The sequence below is a fragment of the Arachis hypogaea genome, chromosome 12 (assembly GCF_003086295.3).
Source record: "Arachis hypogaea cultivar Tifrunner chromosome 12, arahy.Tifrunner.gnm2.J5K5, whole genome shotgun sequence".
NCBI lineage: Eukaryota > Viridiplantae > Streptophyta > Magnoliopsida > Fabales > Fabaceae > Arachis > Arachis hypogaea.
Window position 1 is genome coordinate 73,579,905 of NC_092047.1, and position 25,772 is coordinate 73,605,676.

Sequence of the window (25,772 nt, forward strand, 5' to 3'; positions counted from 1 at the left end):
TCCTTTTTATTACCCTTGCCTTTTGGTTTTAAAGGTTATTGGCTTTTTCTGCTTGCTTTTTTTTTTGTGTGCAAGCTTTGTCTTCACTGCTTTTTCTTGCTTCAAGAATCATTTTTATGATTTTTCAGATTACCAATAACATGTCTCATGTTTATCATTCTTTCAAGAGCCAACATATTTAACATTCAAGAACATCAAATTCCAAAGACATATGCACTATTCAAGCATTCATTCAGAAGGCAGAAAGCATTGCCACCACATGTAATTAATCAGAATTTCTTGTATTAAAAACTCGAAAAATATTGCCTCCTTATCCTAAAGAAAATCTTCTATTTTATTCATGTTTAATGATAATGAGAAAAATAAATTATAGCTTAATTGGAGATAAAATAATTACTAATTACTACTATAACTACTAAGGTAGAACTCAAATAAGAACAATTATCACAGAGTTAAGGCTAAGATTAGGGCTCAACAACCTTGAGTTTGGAATGTGGATGTTCCTCTAGTATGTGGAGTGCTTGGTCCTTCAAGAGATAACTTCTGACACTTCAGTTCCTTTAAGTCACGCCCTTGCTCTTCTTGTTCCCTGAGTAGTTTGCAGAGCATACTATTTTGATTTTGCTGTTCTTCCTTTATTTGGTCCATAGATTCTTGAAACTTGGTAACAGATGCTTCAAGCTGTTCCCAATATTTAAATTGAGGGACTTCTGGAAGGAATTCTTGTGCCCTCCTCTTGGTGGGGTCATCCTGCATTTGTTGTTTTTCCATTGTGATTTTAGTGATTGGTTGCTCCACTGAGATATACTCTGTTATTCCCATCTTTACTCCAGCATCTTTGCAGAGCATAGAGATTAAGCTTGGATAAGCCAACCTGGCATCCTTGGAGTTCTTGTTAGCAAGTATGTAAAATTCAGATGGGATCAATTGATGAACTTCTACTTCTTTTTCCAACATAATGCAATGGATCATCACTGCTTTTTTAACAGTGACTTTAGAACAGTTGCTTGTGGGCAATATAGAACGCCCAATGAAGTCCAGCCAACCTCTGGCGACTGGTTTGAGATCTTCTCTCTTGAGTTGATTTGGGACACCTTTGCTGCTGGTGGTCCACCTGGCTCCAGGGATGCATATATCCTCTAGAATCTTATCCAGGCCCTTGTTTGTTCTCATCATTCTCCTATTGAAGGAGTCTGGGTCATCTTTCAGCTGAGGTAGCTTAAAGATCTCCCTGATTTTGTTAGGGTGGATGTGAACAATCTTTCCTCTGACCAAGGTTTGATAGTCATAGAGGGCAGTTCTAGATATTCTCTGCCTGTCTGTTTGCCACAGATTAGCGTAGAATTCTTGAACCATATTCCTTCCCACTTTCGTTTCAAGATTATCTAGGACTTCCCAGTTCCTGTTTCGAATCTGCTCTTAGATCTCCGGATATTCATCTTCTTTCAGATCGAACTTGACTTCCGGGATCACTGATCTTAGACCCATTATTTTGTAGTAATGGTCTGAATGTTCTTTGGTTAAGAACCTCCCTTGATTCCAAAGTGGTTTTGGAATACTCTCTTTCTTGCCTCTTGGAGTGGGTTATTTTCCTTTAGGAGCCATGATCTTAGTGGGTATGGTTTAGTGATCACGGATAAACACACCAAACTTAGAGGTTTGCTTGTCCGCAAGCAAAAGAAAAGAAAGGAGAGGGATAGAAGGAGAGCTAGTGTCGAATGGTGGATGAGAGGAGGGAGGCTGAATGTGTATTTAAAAGGGAGGGGGGTGGGTTTTCGAAAATTTCAAAAAGATAAGATAAAATATATGATCTTAAAAAAAATAAATATGATATAAAAAGATGTGATTTAAGATTGAAAAGATATGAAAGATATTTGAAAAAGATAAATTTGGATTTTGGAAAAGATAATGTGGAGATTTGAAAAAGATATTGATGAGTTGAAAAGATTTTAGAAGGAAAAGAGATAGATTTGTTTTGGAAAATTTGAAAAAGAGTTGGATTGGATTGAAAAAGAGTTTGTGTTTATGGATTAAGATACATTTGATATTTTTAAAGTAGGGTTTTTAGAAATTAGGGTTCTTAGAAATCAGGGTTTGTAACATGTTTATTCAAGAAATCATGAATTGAAACATGAAAATTAAAATTAAAATGAAAAATATGAAGAAAAAACGAATTTACCTCCTCCCCACCATCCTGGCGTTAAACGCCCAAACGCTGCATGTTTTGGGCGTTTAACGCCCAATTGCTGCTTCTCCTGGGCGTTCAACGCCCAGCCGCTGCTTCTTTCTGGCGTTGAATGCCAGGAACTCCTTTGTCACTGGGCGTTTTTCTGAACGCCCAGGACACTGTAAATCTGGCGTTAAACGCCCAGAAGGAGCTTCTTTCTGGTGTTCAACGCCCAGAAGATGCTTCTTTCTGGCGTTTAATGCCCAGATAGCTATTCTTCCTAGCGTTCAACACCCAGTGGATGCTTCTTTTGGGCGTTGAACGCCCAATTGTGCCTCTTACTGGCGTTTTCTTGCCAGTGAGCTCTTTTTCTCTGTTTTGTGTGCTGAATCCTTCTGTAACCCTGTAAACTTATGCAATTGACTCTTTACCTTAGTATCAATGAACTTTATATAAATAAATAAAATCAAGAATAGGGCAAAATGCTAGAGGAAGTGATGCCAATGGCTGGGTTGCCTCCCAGCAAGCGCTTCTTTATTGTCTTTAGCTGGACCTTGCTGAGCTTTTTAATCTAGCCTCAGCCTTGAGCATTCTTGCTCAACATTACCTTCAAGATAATGCTTGATTCTCTGTCCATTAACAATGAACTTCCTATCAGAGTCAATGTCTTGAAGCTCCACATAACCATATGGTGATACACTTATAATCACATATGGTCCCCTCCACCGGGACTTCAGTTTCCCGGGGAATAGCCTGAGCCTAGAGTTAAACAACAGAACCTTTTGTCCTGGTTCAAAGATTCTAGAAGATAGCTTGCTGTCATGTCATCTTTTTTATTTCTCTTTATAAAGCTTGGCATTTTCGAAAGCAGTGAATCTGAATTCCTCTAGCTCATTCAGCTGGAGCAATCTTTTTTCTCCAGCTAATTTGGCATCAAAGTTTAGGAATCTGGTTGCCCAGTAGGCCTTATGTTCCAGTTCCACGGGCAGGTGACAAGCCTTACCATACACAAGTTGGTACGGAGAGGTCCCTATAGGAGTCTTGAATGCTGTTCTGTAAGCCCACAGAGCATCATCCAAGCTTCATGCCCAATCCTTTCTACGGGTACTTACAGTCCGTTCCAGGATTCTTTTCAGTTCTCTGTTAGAAACATCAGCTTGCCCATTTGTCTGTGGATGATATGGAGTCGCCACCTTGTGGCAAATCCCATACCGGACCATGGCAGAGTAAAGCTGTTTGTTGCAGAAGTGAGTGCCCCATCACTGATTAGTACCCTATGGACACCAAACCTGCTGAATATATGTTTCTGGAGGAACTTCAACAATGTTTTAGTGTCATTGGTGGGTGTGGCAATGTCCTCTACCCATTTTGATACATAGTCAACTGCCACCAGAATATAAGTGTTTGAGTATGATGGTGGGAAAGGCCCCATGAAATCAATTCCCCAAACATCAAACAACTCAATCTCCAAGATTCCTTGTTGAGGCATGGCGTAACTATGAGGCAAATTACCAGCTCTCTGGCAACTGTCACAGTTGCGTACAAACTCTCGGGAATCTCTGTAGAGTGTAGGCCAGTAGAAACCACATTGGAGGACCTTGGTGGCTGTTCGCTCACCTCCGAAATGGCCTCCATATTGTGATCCATGGCAATGCCATAGGATCCTCTGTGCTTCTTCTCTAGGCACACATCTACGGATTATTCCATCTGCACATCTCTTAAAGAGATAGGGTTCATCCCACAAGTAGTACTTTGCATCAGAAATTAATTTTTTCTTTTGTTGCCTGCTGTACGCCTTGGGTATGAACCTTGCAGCTTTATAGTTTGCAATGTCTGCAAACCATGGTGTTTCCTGAATGGCGAACAAATGCTCATCCAGAAAGGTTTCAAAGATTTCAATAGAGGGAGAGGGCACCCCTTCTACTGGCTCTATTCGGGACAGATGATCAGCCACTTGGTTTTCTGTCCCTTTTTCTGTCTCTTATTTCTATATCAAACTCTTGCAGAAGCAATACCCATCTTATAAGCCTGGGTTTTGAATCCTGCTTTGTAAGTAGATATTTAAGAGCAGCATGGTCAGTGTACACAATCACTTTTGATCCTACTAAGTATGATCTAAACTTGTCAATGGCATAGACCACTGCAAGCAATTCCTTTTCTGTGGTTGTGTAATTTTTCTGGGCATCATTTAAAACACGGCTAGCATAATAAATGACATGCAGAAGTTTGTCATGTCTCTGCCCCCAGTACTGCACCAATGGCGTGATCACTGGCATCACACATTAATTCGAATGGTAATGTCCAGTCTGGTGCAGAGATAACTGGTGCTGTGACTAGCTTAGCTTTCAGAGTTTCAAACGCCTGCAGGCACTCTGTGTCAAACAAAAATGGCATGTCAGCAGCTAGCAGGTTGCTTAGAGGTTTTGCAATTTTTGAAAAATCCTTTATAAACCTCCTATAGAATCCTGCATGCCCTAGAAAGCTTCTGATTGCCTTAACATTGGCAGGTGGTGGTAATTTTTCAATTACCTCTATTTTAGCTTGATCCACCTCTATTCCCTTGTTTGAAATTTTATGCCCAAGGATAATCCCTTCAGTCACCATAAAGTGACATTTTTCCCAGTTTAAAACCAGGTTGGTCTCTTGGCATCTTTTCAAAACCAGTGTCAGGTGATCAAGACAGGAGCTGAATGAGTCTCCATATACTGAGAAGTCCTCCATGAAGACTTCCAGAAATTTTTCCACCATATCAGAGAAAATAGAGAGCATGCATCTCTGAAAGGTTGCAGGCGCATTACACAGCCCAAAAGGCATCCTTCTGTAAGCAAATACTCCAGATGGACATGTGAATGATGTTTTCTCTTGATCCTGGGGATCTACTGCAATTTGGTTGTGGCCTGAATAGCCATTGATGCGTGCATAAACTTGTTATGCCACGATTTAGGAAATTGCACGATCGGCAAAATTCCTTCCGGCAAGTGCACCGGTTATCGTCAAGTAAAAACTCACAATAGAGTGAGGTCGAATCCCACAAGGATTGGTTGAGTGAGCAATTCGGATTAGAAGTGTGTTCTAGTTGAGCGGAATCAAGATTTAGATGAGAATTGCGGAATGTAAAATTGGCTTGAGTGAACTTGCTTGTTGGCTCAGGAGTTGGATTGTTCTTCGACCTTCTCTTCTTCATGGATATGGTCCTTTGTTTCTCGGTCACAATCCTCATTTTGGTGCTTGTTTCTACTGCCTTCACATCCTTGATCTCAGAACTTGGTTGTTGTTGGACAGTTGGAGTATCCTGTTCATCAAAAGCTTCCTGAATTTGTGGTTCAATGAACCCTTCCTCTTTGCAACTCTCTGTTTCATTGGAGTGTGATCTCCCTTGATTGACTTTCTCCATTTCTTGTTCTTCTGATTCCTCCCTTGGGTTTGCCATGGTATCACTAGAAGAATTGTGGGTAGGGATTTGCTTTGATAGATATCCAATTTGTGCTTCTAGCTTTTGAATAGCAGCACCTTGATTTTGTAAGTTGGATATCACTTCTTCCTTAAAGCCTTTCAAATCGGCCACATCTCTGCCCATGGTTGCAATCATTCCTTCTATCCTGTTTAATTGATCTTGAAATTGTTGGCTCAGATTAGGTTGGTGGGGTTGATTATCTTGGCTGTGATATGGTGGCTGGGAGTATGTGTTTTGTGTGGGCTGATAGAGTCTTTGGTTGGAGTGTTGGTAGTGGTATGACTCTTGTGTGTAGTGGAATGAGTCTTGTGGATAGTGAAATGAATTGTATGAATTTGAGAAGGAATTTTGTGCTGAGAAATGCTCAAGTGATGAAGAATTTGGATATGTAAAACTAGGAGGTGAGGTTGGATAATTCAGAGGTGATGGCTCTTGATGAATGGGGTTTGAATAAGTGAAATCTCTTTGGTTTTGATCTTCCCAGCCACAACTTGAGTAGTGATCAATTTCACCAAAACATGGACCATTTTGTGGCTCTGGGAAGTACCCCGTTTCCTGTTCCTGATACTCCCACCCACCATGAGCATAATAACATGAATCATTCTGTGGTGGTGGAGAGTTTCTCATGAATTTTGATTGACCAAAAGATGATGGATACTCCTTTCTTTTTTGCAATGTGCTCAGTCTCAAACAATACTCATCCAAAGATAGTGGAAATTCCATAGTGAGGCAATATCACAAACAGCTAGTGGTTAGTATGCTAACAAGTGAATAAGCAAAGAAAACAAATTAAAAATTGCAGAAATTAGCAGTAATAAACTGAAACAAAAACTATTAACAAAAGAAAAGAAAAATTGCTCAATCTAGTTAACTTCCAATTGGAGAATTGTCAATCGAAAACCAATCCCCGGCAACGGCGCCATAAACTTGATGCGTGCATAAACTTGTTATGCCACGATTTAGGAAATTGCACGATCGGCAAAATTCCTTCCGGCAAGTGCACCGGTTATCGTCAAGTAAAAACTCACAATAGAGTGAGGTCGAATCCCACAAGGATTGGTTGAGTGAGCAATTCGGATTAGAAGTGTGTTCTAGTTGAGCGGAATCAAGATTTAGATGAGAATTGCGGAATGTAAAATTGGCGGGAAACGTAAATGACAAGAAATTGAAATGACAAGGAATTTAAATGGCGGAATCTTAAATTGCATGAATTAAAGAGCAGAAGCTAAATTGCTGAAAATTAAAAGGGAATGGGGGTGATTGCATGAATTGATTTGCAGAATGTAAAAAGAAGTGGAAATCAGAAATGGGGAATTCATTGGGTTATAGGAGATATTGAGATCTCCGAATCAAAACATGTTTATCTCTTCCTCAACCAATGCGTTCATTGAATTTTGCTTGGCAATCTTATATGATTGGATCCCAATCCCTTGGCTCACCAATTCTCTCTAAAAACAAACAAATTCCCAATCCCTTGGTTTAAATGTTCATAAGAAGAGATGATGCTCGATCACTGATTATACCACACAGTTTCATGAACCACAATTTGGTAGGATTACATGTCACAATATCCATCCAAACCCCAATCCAATTCACTGTGAGAAAGCTTCTCTAGCATGAATCCTCCATTCCTTTCCCAAGGTTCCGAAGGATCCCAATTATGGGTAGTTTCTTTCCCAAGACAACTACCCAATGGAATTAGATCGAGAAGCTTTCTAACAAAATTCAAGAGAAAAGATTGAAGAAGAAGATAAACTATTATTGATTCATTGAATTACAATAGAGCTCCCTAACCCAATGAAAGGGGGTTTAGTGAGTCATAGCTCTGAATTCAATTACAAAGATATGAAAACTAGCAAAATGAAAAGGTAAAAGTTCCTCCTAACTTAAATTCTATCCTATTTATACACTTTCTATATTGAGCTTCTGTTGTGTTTCTTGGGCTTTGAGGCCTCTCCCTGCTTTCCTTTTGCCTTGGGTTTATGATCCATAATCTTGATGAGGCTGCTGATCCAAATTCTGTAACATTCATTGAGCCAACTTAGTGATAATCAAATAATGACACATGACTCAATAAATTGAAATTTCAGACTCATCAATCCTTCAGGCCCAATCCCATAAACCATGATATTCAATTGGGTTTCATACCAGAGTAAGTTTAAGTTAATGTTTGTGCTCAAATACTAACTTAAACCGCAATATTTTTGGCCCAGAAACCTTTTCCAAGAGTGGCGTTTAAGTTGCAGTTTAAGCTTAAACTGCAGCTTAAACGCCAGACACTTCCAGTGAAGCCTTTTGTAGAAGCACGTTTAAGCTTCAGTTTAAGGTTAAACTGAAGCTTAAACATAGAAATGGAAGAAGGCAGCCCTGGAGGGTAACTTAGTCGAACACGTTTAAGCTTCAGTTTATGGTTAAACTGAAGCTTAAACGTGGAGATAGGAAAGGCAGCCCTGGAGGTCGAACACGTTTAAGCTCCAGTTTAAGGTTAAACTGGAGCTTAAACGTGGAAATAGAGAAAGCCATCTGGGAGGTCGAACACGTTTAAGCTCCAGTTTAAGGTTAAACTGGAGCTTAAATGTGGAAGCTGAGAAAGGTAGCCCTGGTGGTGTCGAACATGTTTAAGCTCCAGTTTAAGGTTAAACTGGAGCTTAAACGTGGAAATGGGGAAAGAACCCTGGAGGAGAAAATTTGGTCGAACACGTTTAAGCTCCAGTTTAAGGTTAAACTGGAGCTTAAACGTGGAATGCTCCTGGTGCCTTTCTTACTTCTGGCGTTTAACCTCCAGTTTAAGGTTAAACTGGAGGTTAAACGTGGAACTGCCCCCCTTGGTGCCCTTCTCACTTCTGGCGTTTAACCTCCAGTTTAAGGTTAAACTGGAGGTTAAACGTGGAAGTGCTTCCTGATTGGAATTCTCATTCTGGCGTTTAACCTCCAGTTTAAGGTTAAATTGGAGGTTAAACTTCAATTCCAGCATTTCTTAGCCTTCATGATTCTGGCGTTTAAGCTCCAGTTTAGGATTAAACTGGAACTTAAACTCCACATGTGATATTCAAGCTTCCTTTATTGATTTTGTTGCTTCCTTGCTTAGCCTCTTCTTCCCTGAAATCATCCAAACAATTGCATCAAAGTCTTGCAAAATTTCATGAGAAATCTTCCATTCATAGCATTCAAGTAATATAACTAAAAACTCATGGAATTTGCATCAAAATCATACTGTTTGGATGGTTCATTGCTTTGTTATTCATTTAACCATTCTTGGTTACTTTAAGCTCAAGAAAATGCATAAAACCACTAAAACTAACAGAAAAATGCTAGTGAAACTAGCCTAAGATGCCTTGGCATCAGCCATCCAAAAAGTAGTAATAATTATGAACTACTAGTCTTTCTAGCATCTGGTCTATGAATGGTAAAGGAAAATGATCCTTTCTGGTGGCTGTATTGAGCCTTCTGTAATCAATACACATGCGCTACCCTGTAGCTGTTCTTGTAGGAACCAGTTCATTTTTTTCATTATGAACCACTGTCATGCCTCCCTTTTTAGGGACAACTTGAACAGGACTCACCCAGGGGCTATCAGAAATAGGATAAATAATCCCAGTCTCTAGTAATTTAGTGACCTCTTTCTGCACCACTTCCTTCATGGTTGGATTTAGCCGCCTCTGTGGTTGAACCACTGGCTTAGCATCATCCTCCAATAGGATTTTGTGCATGCATCTAGCTGGGCTTATGCCCCTAAGGTCACTTATGGACCACCCAAGAGCTGTCTTGTGTGTCCTTAGCCTCCCAGAAATACATATTTCATGGATGGTGGTAATGGTTTGAGCTCGGGTTTAGGAGATTTTTCCTTTCCCTGAGGAAATTTCAGAGGCTCTTTCAATTCCTCTGAATCCTCTAGATCAGGCAGAACATCTTTAAAAATGTTTTCCAGCTCTGATTCGAGACTCTCAGCCATGTTGATCTCCTCCACCAGAGAGTCAATAAGATCGACTTTCATGCAGTCCTTTGGTGTGTCTGAATGCTGCATGGCATTGACAGCATTCAACTTAAACTCATCCTCATTGACTCTCAGGGTTATTTCCCCATGTTGGACGTCAATGAGAGTTCATCTTGTTGCTAGGAAAGGTCTTCCTAGAATGAGAGTAGCACTCTTGTGCTCCTCCATTTCCAGCATAACAAAGTCAGCGGGAAAGGCGAATGGCCCAACCCTGACAATCATGTCCTCAATCACGCCTGATGGGTATTTAATGGAGCCATCAGCAAGTTGGAGACATATCCAGGTTGATTTAACTTCTTCAGTTAAACCAAGCTTTCTGATGGTGGATGCAGGTATTAGGTTGATGCTTGCCCCAAGATCACATAAGGCTGTCTTGGTGCAGTTACCCTCTAATATGCATGGTATCAGAAAGCTTCCGGGATCTTTAAGCTTTTCAGGAAAGCTTTTCAGAATGACTGTACTGCATTCTTCAGTGAGGAGAACTCTTTCAGTTTCTCTACAATCCTTCTTATGACTTAAGATTTCTTTCATGAACTTGGCATAAGAAGGTATTTGCTCAAGTGCCTCTGCAAACGGAATCTTTATTTAAAGAGTCCTGAGATAATCTGCAAAGCGAGCAAATTGCTTATCCTGCTCCTCTTGGCGGAGTTTTTGAGGATAAGGTATCTTGGCTTTATATTCCTCAACCTTGGTTGCTGCAGGTTTATTTTCTACAAAAGTGGTTGAAGAAGCCTTTTTGGAGGGGTTGTCATCAGCACTTGTGTGTGTCTGATCCCTCAATGGCATTTGAGTGCCAGGGTTGGAAGCTGGAGTGACGTTAGACGCCAACTCCTCATCTGCTCCTGGCGTCTGAACGCCAGAACTGTGCTTCCTTTGGGCGTTCAACGCCATTTCCTTGCTTGTTTCTGGCGTTGAACGCCAGTCTTGAGCATGGTTTGGGCGTTCAGTGCCAGTCTTCCACCCAATCTCTGGCGTTTTAGCGCCAGAATTATTTCTCTCCAGGCTCTTATTGTCCTCAGATAGAATTTGGGTAGTTTGCTCATTTCTTGGCTTTCTACTGCCTTGAGGTGGGGTATTTAATGTTTTCCCACTTCTTAATTGAACTGCTTGGCATTCTTCTGTTATTTGTTTTGATTGCTGCTACTTTGTTTGCTTTAATTGTTCTTCCATATTTATATTAGCCATCCTTGTCTCTTGTAGTCTCTCCTTGAATTCGGCTAACTGTTTTATTAGAAAATCCAATTGCTGATTGAATTCAGTAGCTTGTTCAGCAGGACTGAGTTCAGTAGTCACTGTTTTAGCCTCTTCTTTCATGGAAGGGTCACTGCTTAGGTACAGATGCTGATTTCTGGCAACTGTATCAATGAGCTCTTGAGCTTCTTCAATTGTCTTTCTCATGTGGATAGATCAACCAGCTGAGTAATCTAGAGAAAGCTGAGCCCTTTCTGTAAGCCTATAATAGAAGATGTCTAGCTGAACCCACTCTGAAAACATTTCAGAGGGGCATTTTCTTAGCATCTCTCTGTATCTCTCCCAGGCATCATAAAGAGATTCATTATCTCCTTGTTTAAAGCCTTGGATGTCCAGCCTTAGCTGTGTCATCCGTTTTGGAGGAAAGTATTGATTCAGGAATTTTTCTGTCAGCTGTTTCCATGTCTTTATGCTAGCCTTAGGTTGGTTATTTAACCACCTCTTAGCTTGGTCTTTTACAGCAAATGGGAACAGTAATAATCTGTAAACATCCTGGTCTACTTTCTTATCATGTATTGTGTCAGCAATTTGTAAAAATTGTGCCAAAAACTCTGTAGGTTCTTCCTGTGGAAGACCGGAATACTGGCAACTTTGCTGCACCATGATAATGAGCTGAGGATTCAACTCAAAGCTACTGACTCCAATGGAGGGTATACTGATACTACTCCCATATGAAGCAGTAGTGGGGTTAGCATATGACCCCAGAGTCCTTCTGGACTGTTCATTTCCACTTAGATCCATGATGGAGAAAGGGAGATGATGTAAAAAAAATAAAAATATATATTTTTATTTATTTATTTATTTATTTATTTCGAAACTAAAATAAATTAAAATAAAATAAATAAAAATGGGTGAAGATTTTCGAAAAATGGAGAGAGAGAAAAAAAATAGTTAGGAAGTTTTGAAAAAGATAAGATTGAAAGGAGTTGATTGGAAAAGATATGATTTGAAAAAAGATTTTAAATTTTGAAAAAAAAATCTGAATTTTAAAAGTAAATTTCGAAAATTTGCTTTAAAATAGAGAGAAAAGATATTTTTGAATTTAAAGAGGAAAGAGAAAAACAATAAGATATCACAAGATTTAAAATTTTTAGATCTAATGCTCCTTGTTTTCGAAAATTTTGGAGGAAAAACACCAAGGAACACCAAACTTAAAAATTTTAAGATCAAGACACAAGGAAAACTCAAGAACACTTTGAAGACTCACAAGAACACAAGAACATGAAGAAAGAACACCAAACTTAAAATTTTTAGAAAACCAAACTAAAATTTTCGAAAATTATAGAAAGATTAACAAGAAAACACCAAACTTAAAGTTTGGGACAAGATTAAATCAAGAAAAATTATTTTTGAAAAAGATTTTTAATAGAACCGGTGCCCAATCATCAAGAACATAAACCAATGCTCTAGCCAATTGAGCTGTAAATGTAACACTTGTTTTGAAGAAGTAAATTTTTTTTTATAACTAAGAATGAAATATTTTTTTTTTGAAAAATTAAAATTAAAAAAAAGAAAATAAGGATTTTAAAAAGAAAATTTCAACCAAAAACAATAATAGAAGACTCTAAACCAAAAAGAAAAAATTTTTCCTAATCTAAGCAACAAAATAAACCGTCAGTTGTCCAAACTCGAACAATCCCCGGCAACGGCACCAAAAACTTTGTGCACAAAAATTACTTTACACTATGTAATTCCGCACAACTAACCAGCAAGTGCACTGGGTCGTCCAAGTAATACCTTACGTGAGTAAGGGTCGATCCCACGGAGATTGTTGATTTGAATCAAGCTATGGTTATCTTGCAACTCTTAGTCAGGATATTAATTTGTGGTTATCAATTGACTTGCAAATGAACAAGGGAGCATGAATTAAAGGTTACTTGGTATGCAGTAAATGAGAATATGTTGGAGTTTTGGAGATGCTTTGTCTTTTGAATCTCTGCTTTCTCCCTATTTTATTCTTCACGCACGCACGTCCCTCCTATGGCAAGCTGTGTGTTGGTGGATTACCGTTGTCAATGGCTACCATCCTTCCTCTCAGTGAAAATGGTCTAGGTGCACTGTCACCGCACGGCTAATCATCTGTAGGTTCTCGATCATACCGGAATAGGATTTACTATCCTTTTGTGTCTGTCACTACGCCCAGCACTCGCGAGTTTGAAGCTCGTCACAGTCATCCAATCCCAGAATCCTACTCGGAATACCACAGACAAGGTTTAGACTTTCCGGATTCTCAAGGGTGCTGCCAATGGATTCTAGCTTATACCACGGAGATTCTGATTAAGGAATTTAGGAGATACTCATTCAATCTGATGTAAAACGGAGGTGGTTGTCAGACACACGTTCATGGATTGAGGAAGGTGATGAGTGTCACGGATCATCACCTTCTCTATAATTAAGCGCGAATGAATATCTTAGATAGGAACACGCATATGTGAATGGAAAACAGAAATAGTTGCATCAATTCATCAAAACACAGCAGAGCTCCTCACCCCCAACAATGGAGTTTAGAGACTCATGCCATCAGAGATTACAAAGTTCAGATCTAAAATGTTATGAGATACAAAATAAATCTCTAATAGTTGTTTAAATACTAAACTAGTAACCTAGGTTTACAGAAAATGAGTAAACTATGATAGATAGTGCAGAAATCCACTTCTGGGGCCCACTTGGTGTGTGCTGAGGCTGAGACTAAAGCTTCTCACGTGCCTGGGCTATTTTGGGCATTCAACGCCAGGCTGTAACCTGTTTCTGGCGTTGAACTCCAACTTGTAACGTGTTTCTGGCGCTGGACGCCAGACTGCAACATGGAACTGGCGTTGAACGCCAGTTTACGTCATCTATCCTTGAGCAAAGTATGGAATATTATATATTTCTGGAAAGCCCTGGATGTCTACTTTCCAACTCAATTGGAAGCGCATCAATTGGACTTCTATAGCTCCAGAAATTCCATTCCGAGTGCAGAGAGGTCAGGATCCAACAGCATCAGCAGTCCTTTTTCAGCCTGAATCAGATTTTTGCTCAGCTCCCTCAATTTCAGCCAGAAAATACCTAAAATTACATAAAAACACACAAACTCAGAGTAAAGTCCAGAAATATGAATTTTGCCTAGAAACTAATGAAAATAAACTAAAAACTAACTAAAACATACTAAAAACTATATGAAATTAACCCCAAAAAGCGTATAAAATATCCGCTCATCATTTTCATTCTCCTTCTTCTATCTTTTCTCTTGATTTTACTAGAAAGCTTTCGATCTTCATCCAATTGGGTAGTTATCTTGGAAAAGAAGCTATTCATACTTGGATCTCTTCTGAACCTTGAAAGAGGAATGAAGGGATCATGCTAGAAATGGTTTCTCATGCTGGACCAAATTGGGTTTGGATGGATATGTGACTATAATCCTTCCAACACTTGATTTGGGAAATGCATGTGGTATAATCAGTGACCATACTTCATCTCTTCTCATGAGCAATTGGCCAAGCAATTGGCTATTGATCAAGATTTGAGAGATTGAATTACAAGGAATTGTAATTCGATCACTTAAGATTGCCAAGGAGATCAATGAATGCATTGATTGAGGAAGAGATGAAAATGAACTTGATCCGGAGAATGCAACATCTCCTGAGCCCAATGAATTCCCCATTTCTGATCTTACCCATTCTCTTTAATTTCTGCCATTTACTTTTATGAGCAATTGCCCCATTCCCATTTAAGATTCTGCAATTTACTTTTTGCCATTTACATTCAGCTCTTTATTCCTAGCATTTACTGTTTTCACTATTTACTTTCCCGCCATTTAATTTTCTGCAATTTTCAACTCAAATTTTGGTTTGCTCAACTAGAACATTCCTTTAATTAAAGTTGCTTGATCAATCAATCTCTGTGGGATTCAACCTCACTCTATTGTGAGTTTTTACATGACGACGAATTCGGTACACTTGCCGAAGGAAATTTATTGCGAGACAAGTTTTCTGCGTATCATGCAGCTATGACAAATTATATATCGTTGTGAAGCCCCGAACGTTAGCTTTTCAACGCAAGTCGAACCGCGTCATTTAGACCTCTGTAGCTCAAGTTATAACCATTTGAGTGTGTAGAGGTCAGGTGATGACAAGTCATCTTAGCCTAGTTTCACTAGTCTTTTTCTTTTGTTTTCAACTGAATTATGCACTTTCTTGAGCCATAAGCAAGCCAATTGGGTAGATTTTCATGTTTCCTTTGATTTAATCAACCATGTATGAATTCATGCTATTTCATGAGGTTTTATGCTATAATTGTCACATATTATGAAAGAATGAATATCTCATGATTTTGAGCATAGCTTTGATGTGTTTGGTTGATTAATGATAGGTGAAGAAAGCTTGGAGAAAGGTTGAAGCAAGGAGGAATGGCTAGGAGGAAGAGAGGACAAAAAGTTTGAGCAAAAGTTTGCCTCAAACTTTAGCTCAAACTTTTGGATTAATTGAAAATGAACCAGGAAGCAAAAAGCTGGACCAAAAGTTAGCCTCAAACTTTTTGGCTAACTTTTGGGCAAAAGCTGGAGCAAAAGTTAGCCCCTAACTTTTTGGCTAACTTTTGGCATGAAAAACACTCCCTGGATGAGCAAAAGTTTGCGCCAACGTTAGCCCCTAACTTTTTGGCTAACGTTGGCGCATGAAAAACACTCCCTGGACTAGCAAAAGTTTGCGCCAACGTTAGCCCCTAACTTTTTGGCTAACGTTGGCGCCATGAATAAGCAAGGGTAGGCCAACGTTGGAGCAAAAGTTAGATCCCTAACTTTTGCCCCAACATTGGTATCAACAAGGAAGGGTGCTGATGTGAAAAGTTGGAGCAAAAGTTAGCCCCTAACTTTTACTCCAACTTTTACTCAAGCTTTCATGATTTCAAACCCGGTTCAATTCGGTTCTTCTCCAAACTCCAAGAGCAATCAACCAAGGCCTCTCTCAACCCAATTCCATCAAGAGCAAAGGCCCAATTGAAGGCTTGAAGACCATTTGAAGAAAGTGTATAAATAGCATAGGATTTAAGTTTTTCGGAGAGCTTCCCTTTTAGTTTTTCAGAATAGCTTTCTTTTCGGATTGCTTAGAGCTCACTTTTATTTTTCTTCGCATTGCTGTTTTAATTCAAGAGAATTTGGGAGGAGAATTGATCTCTCTTCTTCCGTGTTCTTGCCCAGCACTCTTTACTTTTCTTGTCTTAGATTTTGGGTGGAGAATTGAAGAAATTCTATTTCAATCTCACCTTGGGATCTTGTTTAATTTTCTGCTTAATTGAATTTCAGTTTCGGTTACTTGCTTCTTCATCTACTTTCTTTGCAATTTACAATTTCCTTTGCAATTGTTCTGGTTGAATCTAGGAAGGCATTGAGATTTAGACTTGGTTTTCTAGTCTCTTGGGTCCTGAGATCTGAATTCCAATTTTACATCCTCTGTTTACTGCTTTCCATGCTCATTTACTTTTCTGTTTTAGATCCGATTCAATCCAAGTCATCCTTTACTTCTGCGTTTGTTGAAATTTTACTTTTCCTTGTTTAATTTCTGCAAACCCAATTCCCAATTCCCTTTACAATTCAAGCCATTTACATTTCTTGCACTTTAAGATTCTGCAATTTACATTTCTTGCGTTCTAAGTTTCTGCCATTTAATTTCTTGCTCTTTAAGATTCAGCACTTTAAACTTCAGCTATCTTTAATTTCATGCCAATTACCCATTCCCTTTACTTTCTATGCAATTTAAATTCTGCAAATCACAAATCTCTCAACCAAATCTTGATTCGCTTGACTAAATCAACCACTAAACTAAAATTGCTCAATCCTTCAATCCCTGTGGGATCGACCTCACTCCCGTGAGTTATTATTACTTGATGCGACCCGGTGCACTTGCCGGTTAAGTTTGGGTGTTTTGGAGAAATTCATTTTTCCACGAAAATATCCCATCCTCAGGCTAGACAGCTTAGCAGTTCCTTCAATTTCTTATATTCCTTCCACTTTTGCATGCTTCCTTTCCATCCTCTAAGCCATTCCTGCCTTATAAATCCTGAAATCACTTAACACACATATCACAGCATCGAATGGTATAAAGGGGAATTAAAATTAACTAAATTAAGACCAAAGAAACATGTTTTCAATCATAGCACAAGATTGGGAAGGAAAATGTAAAACCATGCAATCAGTATGAATAAGTGTGCAAAGACTTGATAAAAACCACTCAATTGATCACGAGATAAACCATAAAATAGTGGTTTATCATGGATTCTTGCATTTCTCTCTTGATTGTTTGTTTGTTTGATTGTTAGTTATTAACCTTTGCTTAGTACCACTTGATGTCATGAGCTTCTTATCTCCTTCATTGAATGATGCGTTCTTTACCCGATCTGAGCTTAGCTAGATTTGATCCGGAAATAGAAAGAACTTTACTTCATCTTAGACAAGCTCGGAGACGGTTAGCCTTTGGAGGTGGTGAAAAGGTTCCTACCAATTCACCTACCATATCCGAAGTGGATTCCGAATCGTCATTCGAAGAAGGCACCGTTTACTCTTCCATAGACACCACTAATAACTCTTCTATTGATCTAGGTATGGACACCGTGGCTACCCGAAGGCGAAACTCTCAAGGAAGCTGGTGCTCTGAATTTTGTTCTTCAACCGACTCACATCCGGCATCTGGACTTAAATGCTAATTTTGAGCTTAAAACGGCTTTAATCAATCTTCTTCCCAAGTATCAAGGACTTCCCGCTCAAGATCCTATTAGACACCTCAAGGACTTCCAAGGTGTATGCTCTACTACTAGGCGGGAAGGCTCTAATGATGTTGCGGTTTGGTTGTATGCTTTTCCTTTCTCTCTTGAAGGAAGAGCTAAGGAGTGGTTCTACTCTTTGCCAAGTGAGATTGTCGGTGATTGAGACTTGCTTCGAAGAGAATTCTTAGACAAATTCTTTTCGCGGCGGTGACCGATAAGTTGCGGAAAGAAATCTCATGCATTATCCAAGGTGAATTGGAAACTTTATATGAATATTTGGAGCGGTTCCGAAAGCTTCTCGACTCATGCCCCAACCACATGATTGACACTCTAGTGTTAATAAGCTATTTTTGTCAAGGGATGAAACTATAAGACAATATCCTCCTAGATTCTTCAAGCAATGGTTTGTTGACAAAATATAGAACGGCGGAAGAGGCTTGGTAATTGATCTCCGACTTGGCCGAATCCACCTTGCATGCTAGACAAAGGAGCAATCACCCTAGAACCGTTAATGAAGTCTCTTCTAGTGGTGAGACCGCCACCCTTACCAAAACCTTGTGTGAGATGACAAGTCTTCTAAAGCAACTCCAAGTGAATCAACAAAAACCTCTATTCCAACAACAACCACCACCTCCTCAAAACCAACAATGCCAATAATTGGTCCCCAAAGAGTATGCAGTATTTGCTCATGCTACTCCCACTATACGGATGAATGTCTGAACCTCCAAGAAGATAACACTCTAGTGGCTACTCATAACTTCTATGATCACTCCTTCTATGAGCGGCATAATCAAGGATACCATTCACAAGGGGACAATTTTAACCAAGGGTACCCCTAACAAGAAGGCAATTGATGCATGCATAAACTAGTTATGCCACGATTTAGGAAATTGCACGATCGGCAAAATTCCTTCCGGCAAGTGCACCGGTTATCGTCAAGTAAAAACTCACAATAGAGTGAGGTCGAATCCCACAAGGATTGGTTGAGTGAGCAATTCGGATTAGAAGTGTGTTCTAGTTGAGCGGAATCAAGATTTAGATGAGAATTGCGGAATGTAAAATTGGCGGGAAACGTAAATGACAAGAAATTGAAATGACAAGGAATTTAAATGGCGGAATCTTAAATTGCATGAATTAAAGAGCAGAAGCTAAATTGCTGAAAATTAAAAGGGAATGGGGGTGATTGCATGAATTGATTTGCAGAATGTAAAAAGAAGTGGAAATCAGAAATGGGGAATTCATTGGGTTATAGGAGATATTGAGATCTCCGAATCAAAACATGTTTATCTCTTCCTCAACCAATGCGTTCATTGAATTTTGCTTGGCAATCTTATATGATTGGATCCCAATCCCTTGGCTCACCAATTCTCTCTAAAAACAAACAAATTCCCAATCCCTTGGTTTAAATGTTCATAAGAAGAGATGATGCTCGATCACTGATTATACCACACAGTTTCATGAACCACAATTTGGTAGGATTACATGTCACAATATCCATCCAAACCCCAATCCAATTCACTGTGAGAAAGCTTCTCTAGCATGAATCCTCCATTCCTTTCCCAAGGTTCCGAAGGATTCCAATTATGGGTAGTTTCTTTCCCAAGACAACTACCCAATGGAATTAGATCGAGAAGCTTTCTAACAAAATTCAAGAGAAAAGATTGAAGAAGAAGATAAACTATTATTGATTCATTGAATTACAATAGAGCTCCCTAACCCAATGAAAGGGGGTTTAGTGAGTCATAGCTCTGAATTCAATTACAAAGATATGAAAACTAGCAAAATGAGAAGGTAAAAGTCCCCCCTAACTTAAATTCTATCCTATTTATACACTTTCTATATTGAGCTTCTGTTGTGTTTCTTGGGCTTTGAGGCCTCTCCCTGCTTTCCTTTTGCTTTGGGTTTATGATCCATAATCTTGATGAGGCTGCTGATCCAAATTCTGTAACATTCATTGAGCCAACTTAGTGATAATCAAATAATAATACATGACTCAACAAATTAAAATTTCAGACTCATCAATCCTTCAGGCCCAATCCCATAAACCATGATATTCAATTGGGTTTCATACCAGAGTAAGTTTAAGTTAATGTTTGTGCTCAAAGACTAACTTAAACCGCAATATTTTTGGCCCAGAAACCTTTTCCAAGAGTGGCGTTTAAGTTGCAGTTTAAGCTTAAACTGCAGCTTAAACGCCAGACACTTCCAGTGAAGCCTTTTGTAGAAGCACGTTTAAGCTTCAGTTTAAGGTTAAACTGAAGCTTAAACGTGGAAATGGAAGATGGCAGCCCTGGAGAGTCATGTAGTCGAACACGTTTAAGCTTCAGTTTAAGGTTAAACTGAAGCTTAAACGTGGAGATAGGAAGGGCAGCCCTGGAGGTCGAACACGTTTAAGCTCCAGTTTAAGGTTAAACTGGAGCTTAAACGTGGAAGAGGAGAAAGCCATCCTGGAGGTCGAACACGTTTAAGCTCCAGTTTAAGGTTAAACTGGAGCTTAAACGTGGAAGAGGAGAAAGGTAGCCCTGGAGGTGTCGAACACGTTTAAGCTCCAGTTTGAGGTTAAACTGGAGCTTAAACGTGGAAATGGAGAGAGCAACCCTGGAGGAGAAAACTTGGTCGAACACGTTTAAGCTCCAGTTTAAGGTTAAACTGGAGCTTAAACGTGGAAATGGCTCCCTGGTGCTTTTCCCATTTCTGGCGTTTAACCTCCAGTTTAAGGTTAAACTGGAGGTTAAACGTGGAACTCTTCCTGAGTGGCATTCTCATTCTGGCGTTTAACCTCCAGTTTAAGGTTAAACTGGAGGTTAAACTTCAATTCCAGCATTTCTTAGCCTTCATGATTCTGGCGTTTAAGCTCCAGTTTAGGCTTAAACTGGAACTTAAACTCCACATGTGATATTCAAGCTTCCTTTATTGATTTTGTTGCTTCCTTGCTTAGCCTCTTCTTCCCTGAAATCATCCAAACAATTGCATCAAAGTCTTGCAAAATTTCATGAGAAATCTTCCATTCATAGCATTCAAGTAATATAATTAAAACTCATGGAATTTGCATCAAAATCATACTGTTTGGATGGTTCATTGCTTTGTTATTCATTTAACCATTCTTGGTTACTTAAAGCTCAAGAAAATGCATAAAACTACTAAAACTAACAGAAAAATGCTAGTGAAACTAGCCTAAGATGCCTTGGCATCACAACACCAAACTTAATACTTGCTTGTCCCTAAGCAAGTCCTGAGTTATTTGAGAAGAAAGTATGAAACAGAAAGCAATTACATTGGCTATATTAGCAAGCATTTGAAGTTCATCAGAAGGGTTTTATGCAGAAAGTTGCAGCATCACTTTTTCATTCTTATCAGGTAAGATTATCACTTTTTCATTGCATCCATCAAACACTGCTATGGCCTCTTGTTATTCTTATGTCTTTGGCACTTTTCTCTTCTTTGTTTTTCCTTTCTTTTTCTTAGAGCTCCTTGTTTGCTTGGTGTCATGTGTTGTGCAAGCCTTTGGCATTTTCTTTTTCTTATCAGTGCACTACACATATCCACTCCAGGCATTTTAGTTCACATTTCTTCTTGAGACATTGGTGCCCAGCACCTCTTTGTGTGACTAAATGTTTTGTATTTAGGTTGCTCTTGATAATGGACTTTTGGTTGATAATCCCGGGTTAGTTAACCCAAGTTACCAAGTGTTGAAACACTCCTCAGAACCTATTCATCCAAGCATATCCTTAATACATAAACACCACAGGCATTTGTCTCAGAAGTTCAAACCATTGGTGCCTAGCTTATTTTCTCAAATTTTTTTGCTTTTTGGTTGCCTTTTTCAGTGGCTTTTTCTTCTTCTTTTTCTTTCTTTTTCATGGCCAAAGACATTTATTCATCAAGATCCATAGACAGTTTTCAATTTCTTCACAAAAATTGATAATTCTACACTCTATTTCCAGTGATCTGACTAAACAATCAAGCATGCATACCACCACTTAATTCTACTTGATTTGTCACTAATTGAGCCAAGTTACTTTTGTTCAAACTTTTCTTTTATTTTAGGAAACAGAACAAGCATGGCAAGCACTTGTTTAAGAAGGTGAAGTTATATCCAAACATCTAGGCATTTACTTTATTCAAAGCAATAAACAGACACTCATACTAAAAAAAAAAACTCCACATAACACTTAAATGACTTATGATGAAAGAAAGCTCATAAAGACAATTCACCAATTATCATTTGATTATTAAGGAACGAGACCACCTCTTATTTATTGCTTGGTTCTTCTTAATTCTTGGGATCCTGCTTCTTCTTGCTTCCTGCCTCTTTTTGACCACTTGTGCTTCCTTTGTCTTTTCTTATGAGCTTGCACAAACAAACAAGTTGCTATCATTTTTCGGTCCATGTGAATGATGAATAGTACTTGCACATGTAAATCAATGATTAACTTCATGAGCTTATAGCCGTGACTTTTGTATGTATGCACACTTATTATTGGACACCAAACTTAGTGTTTGGTAAAGTCTCCTGATGAAATGAAATCCATATTGGTTGTCCTTAATGAATGTGCATAATTCTAATAAATCATAGTCACTTTGGCTCCTTGATTCTAAACAAATTTACTACCCTAAGTAATTGAAACCAAAGTATTAAAACATGTGAATGGTCTACTTGTCATGAATTTCGAAATCCAGAGGAACTTCTTGCTTTTCATGAACCGTGTTCAAAGAGGAACACCAAACTTAATGTTTGGTTGTGCTCTTTGCATGAAAAATTGAATGCATTTTGAATAGAGTTTGGGGTGCCCTCAGGCACACCAAACTTAGAGACAAATTGTATTTTATATGCAATGTTTAGTGCACTCTTTCAGCAGTTGTCCTGAGGATTCAAGTTCATGCATAAGAAACCATGCTTTATTAGATGCAAAACAAAACAAAAAAAAAAGTAAGGATATTAAAAACATGGGTTGCCTCCCATGAAGCGCTTCTTTAACGTCACTAGCTTGACGGTTGTCCCTTGTTAGGGTGGATTGTAGTGCTTGACGTCTTCTCCTCTCACTATGCAAACGTCCCCACTTGATTCCTTCATGACCTCTAAATGTTCCATAGAAAGAACTTTCCTGATTGTGAACACTTGAGGGAGCTGGGAAGGAATGGTTTTGAGGCCAGGTGGGATTGGCAGATAATGACTTGATATCACTTTATCTCCCGGAGAAAAACCTTCAGTGGGAATTTTCTTGTTTCTCCACCCTCTTGGCAATTTCTTTACAATTCTTCCTTTTCTCTTGAAGCTTTCTTCATTGACCCTTATGCTAGGAGGATCCTTCTGATCTGTTTCTTTTGATTCTTGTGGCTTTAACTCTTGCAATTCTTGTTTGCTTTCCAAGGACTGTTTCAGAATTTCAGCTGCTGGATTGCTTTCTTCCAAACTCAGATGGCTACTCTCATCCTTAGGCTTTTCATGTTCTGGTTCAGGCTCAGATGCAGGTTTGAAAACATTGAAAATGAGCTGTTCATCATGTATTCTCAAGATTAGCTCTCCTTGTTCTACATCTATGAGTGCTCTGGCAGTGGCTAGAAATGGCCTTCCCAGAATGATGGGGTGTAGGTAGTTTTCCTCCATGTCCAAAATGACAAAATCTGTGGGGAAAAAATAATTTCCCACTTTCACCAGCACATTCTCAACTACCCCTTCAGCTTGCTTCTGAGTTTTGTCAGCCAGTTGTATGATTACATCAGTGGATCTCACCTCATTCAGTTGTAGTCTCTTCATAAGAGTCAGAGGCATCACATTTATGCTAGCTCCTAGATCACAGAGTCCTCTGTCAATTTTTGTTTCCCCTATGATGCAGGGGATATGAAAACTTCCTGGGTCTGTTTTCTTAGAGATTATATCCTTCTTGATGAGGGCACTGCATTCTTTGTTCATTATTACAGTTTGTCCTCCCTTTAAAACTCTTTTCTTGCTCAGCAATTCCTTTAAATACTTGATATGTGTAGGCATCTGCTGGAGAGTCTCAAGAAAGGGAATATTGATATGGAGAGACTTAAATGTCTCTAAAAACCTTGAATAGGTTTTCCCTTTTTCACCTCCTCCTAACCTCTGAGGAAATGGTGCTTTTGGTTGATATGCTTCCATCATGCCTTTTTGCAGTTCTTTGGCTTGCTCAGTTTCACTTTCCTGCTTAGCTTCTTCCACACCTTCCTTCAAGCTTTCTGGCTCCTGTTTTGAGGGTCTGATTCCTTCTTCTTCTGCGACTTCCTTCAATATGGTGATGGCCTTGCATTCTTCCCATCTCACTCTCTTTTGTTCCCCTTTAGGATTCTTTTCTGTGTCACTAGGGAACACTGCAGTTGATTTGGGGGCCTGTTGAGATAACTCTCCTATTTGAGACTCCATCCTCTTGAGTTTTTCACCATGGTTTCTTAAGGTAGCTCTCACATCATCCCTGAAGCTTTTCAACTCAATTATGTCCTGACCCATGGTTTCCATCATTCCTTCTATCCGGTTTAATTGATCTTGAAATTGTTGGTTCGGATCAGGTTGGGTAGGTTGATTATTTTGGCCATGATATGATGGTTGGGAGTAAGTGTTTTGTGTGGCTTGGTATGATCTTTGGTTGGAGTTTTGGTATGTGGAATTGTTATGTTGGTTGTGGTTGTAAGGTTTGTGGTTTTGTGGTTGGGTTTGTTGGTTCCCCACCCAAAGTTTGGGTGGTTTTTCCATCCTGGGTTGTAAGTGTTGGAATGTGGATCATATGATTGCCTTTGTTGGTTTCCCACATAGTTGGCCTCTTCCCAATCACTTCCTTCAATGCTTACTTCCTCTTGATCTTGTGTGTGTATTGCAGCCACTTGCTTTGTTTCTAATTGCCTGGTAAGCTCTGCTAGTTGCTTGGCAAACACCTTGTTTTGGGCTAAAATTGTATCAACATGGTTCAGCTCCATGACTCCCTTAGTGTTGTGTCTCTCTGAAGCATAGTAGTACTCATTCTCAGCCACTGTCTCAATCACTTCAATGGCTTCTTCCACAGTCTTTTTCCTGTTCAATGAACCTCCCGATGAATGGTCTACCGCCTTCCTTGATTCATAAGAAAGTCCATCATAGAAAATATGCAATTGCACCCAGTCATGGAACATGTCTGGTGGGCATTTCCTTGTCAAATCCTTGAACCTCTCCCATGCCTCGTAGAGAGTTTCACCATCTTGTTGTCTAAAAGTCTGAACCTCAGATCGAAGCCTATTGACCTTTTGTGGGGGGTAGAAACGTGCCAGAAACTTGCTTTCCACCTCATCCCATGTTGTTAGACTCCCCCTTGGGAATGATTCCAGCCACTTAGCTGCCTTGTCCCTAAGTGAAAATGGGAACAAAAGCAGTTTATAGGCATCTTCCTAGACTCCATTGGACTTCACAGTGTCGCAAATTCTCAGGAATTTTGTGAGATGTTGGTTTGGATCTTCATTAGCACTCCCACCAAATGAACAATGATTCTCCACAAGTGATATTAGCTGTGGTTTGAGCTCAAAATTGTTGGCCTGAATGGGTGGTTTCTGAATGCTGCTACCACAATTCCCAGAGGTTGGGTTTATGTATGAACTAAGAACCCTCCTCTCAGGAATAGCATTGTTTCCATCAGCTCTCTCATGGTTGTGAACTTCTCTCTCCATGTTGAGGTCTAGAGCTTCCTCAAAATTGTCCTCAGATTCTCCTTCAGATTCTTCTTCTCCCAGTACTCTCTTCCCTCTTGCTTCCCTTCTAAGTCTATGAAGGGTCCTCTCTGGTTCGGTATATGGAGGAGTTGATGTCTCTCCTCTCCTACCTGTCATGCAAGAACACAGGACAGGCAACAAACAAGTGAAATACTCTTGGTTAATGGAAGAGTATGGTTAGAGCAATTGAGGAATTAATTCAAACAGTTAGTGAGTCAGTGAGTTAGTTGCTTGAATTTAAAGGCATAAAGAAAGAAAGCATGTAACAGAGTGCAGAAATTAAAATTCAATAAGTAACTTGAACTGAATTAAAAAAAAAAAAAAGCAAGAAAAATGCTCAATCTAGTTAACTTCCAATTTGAGAATTGTCAATCGAAAACCAATCCCCGGCAACGGCGCCATAAACTTGATGCATGCATAAACTAGTTATGCCACGATTTAGGAAATTGCACGATCGGCAAAATTCCTTCCGG

General features: G+C 39.3%; 1 non-coding gene across 1 annotated transcript; it reads left to right on the top strand.

Moving 5' to 3' along the window:
* Window positions 1-24,727: 24,727 nt before the first annotated feature.
* On the top strand, window positions 24,728-24,831 carry LOC112731399 (small nucleolar RNA R71). The gene has a single exon (XR_003167178.1). It is a non-coding gene; the product is annotated as a small nucleolar RNA R71 (small nucleolar RNA).
* The last annotated feature ends 941 nt before the right edge of the window (window positions 24,832-25,772 follow it).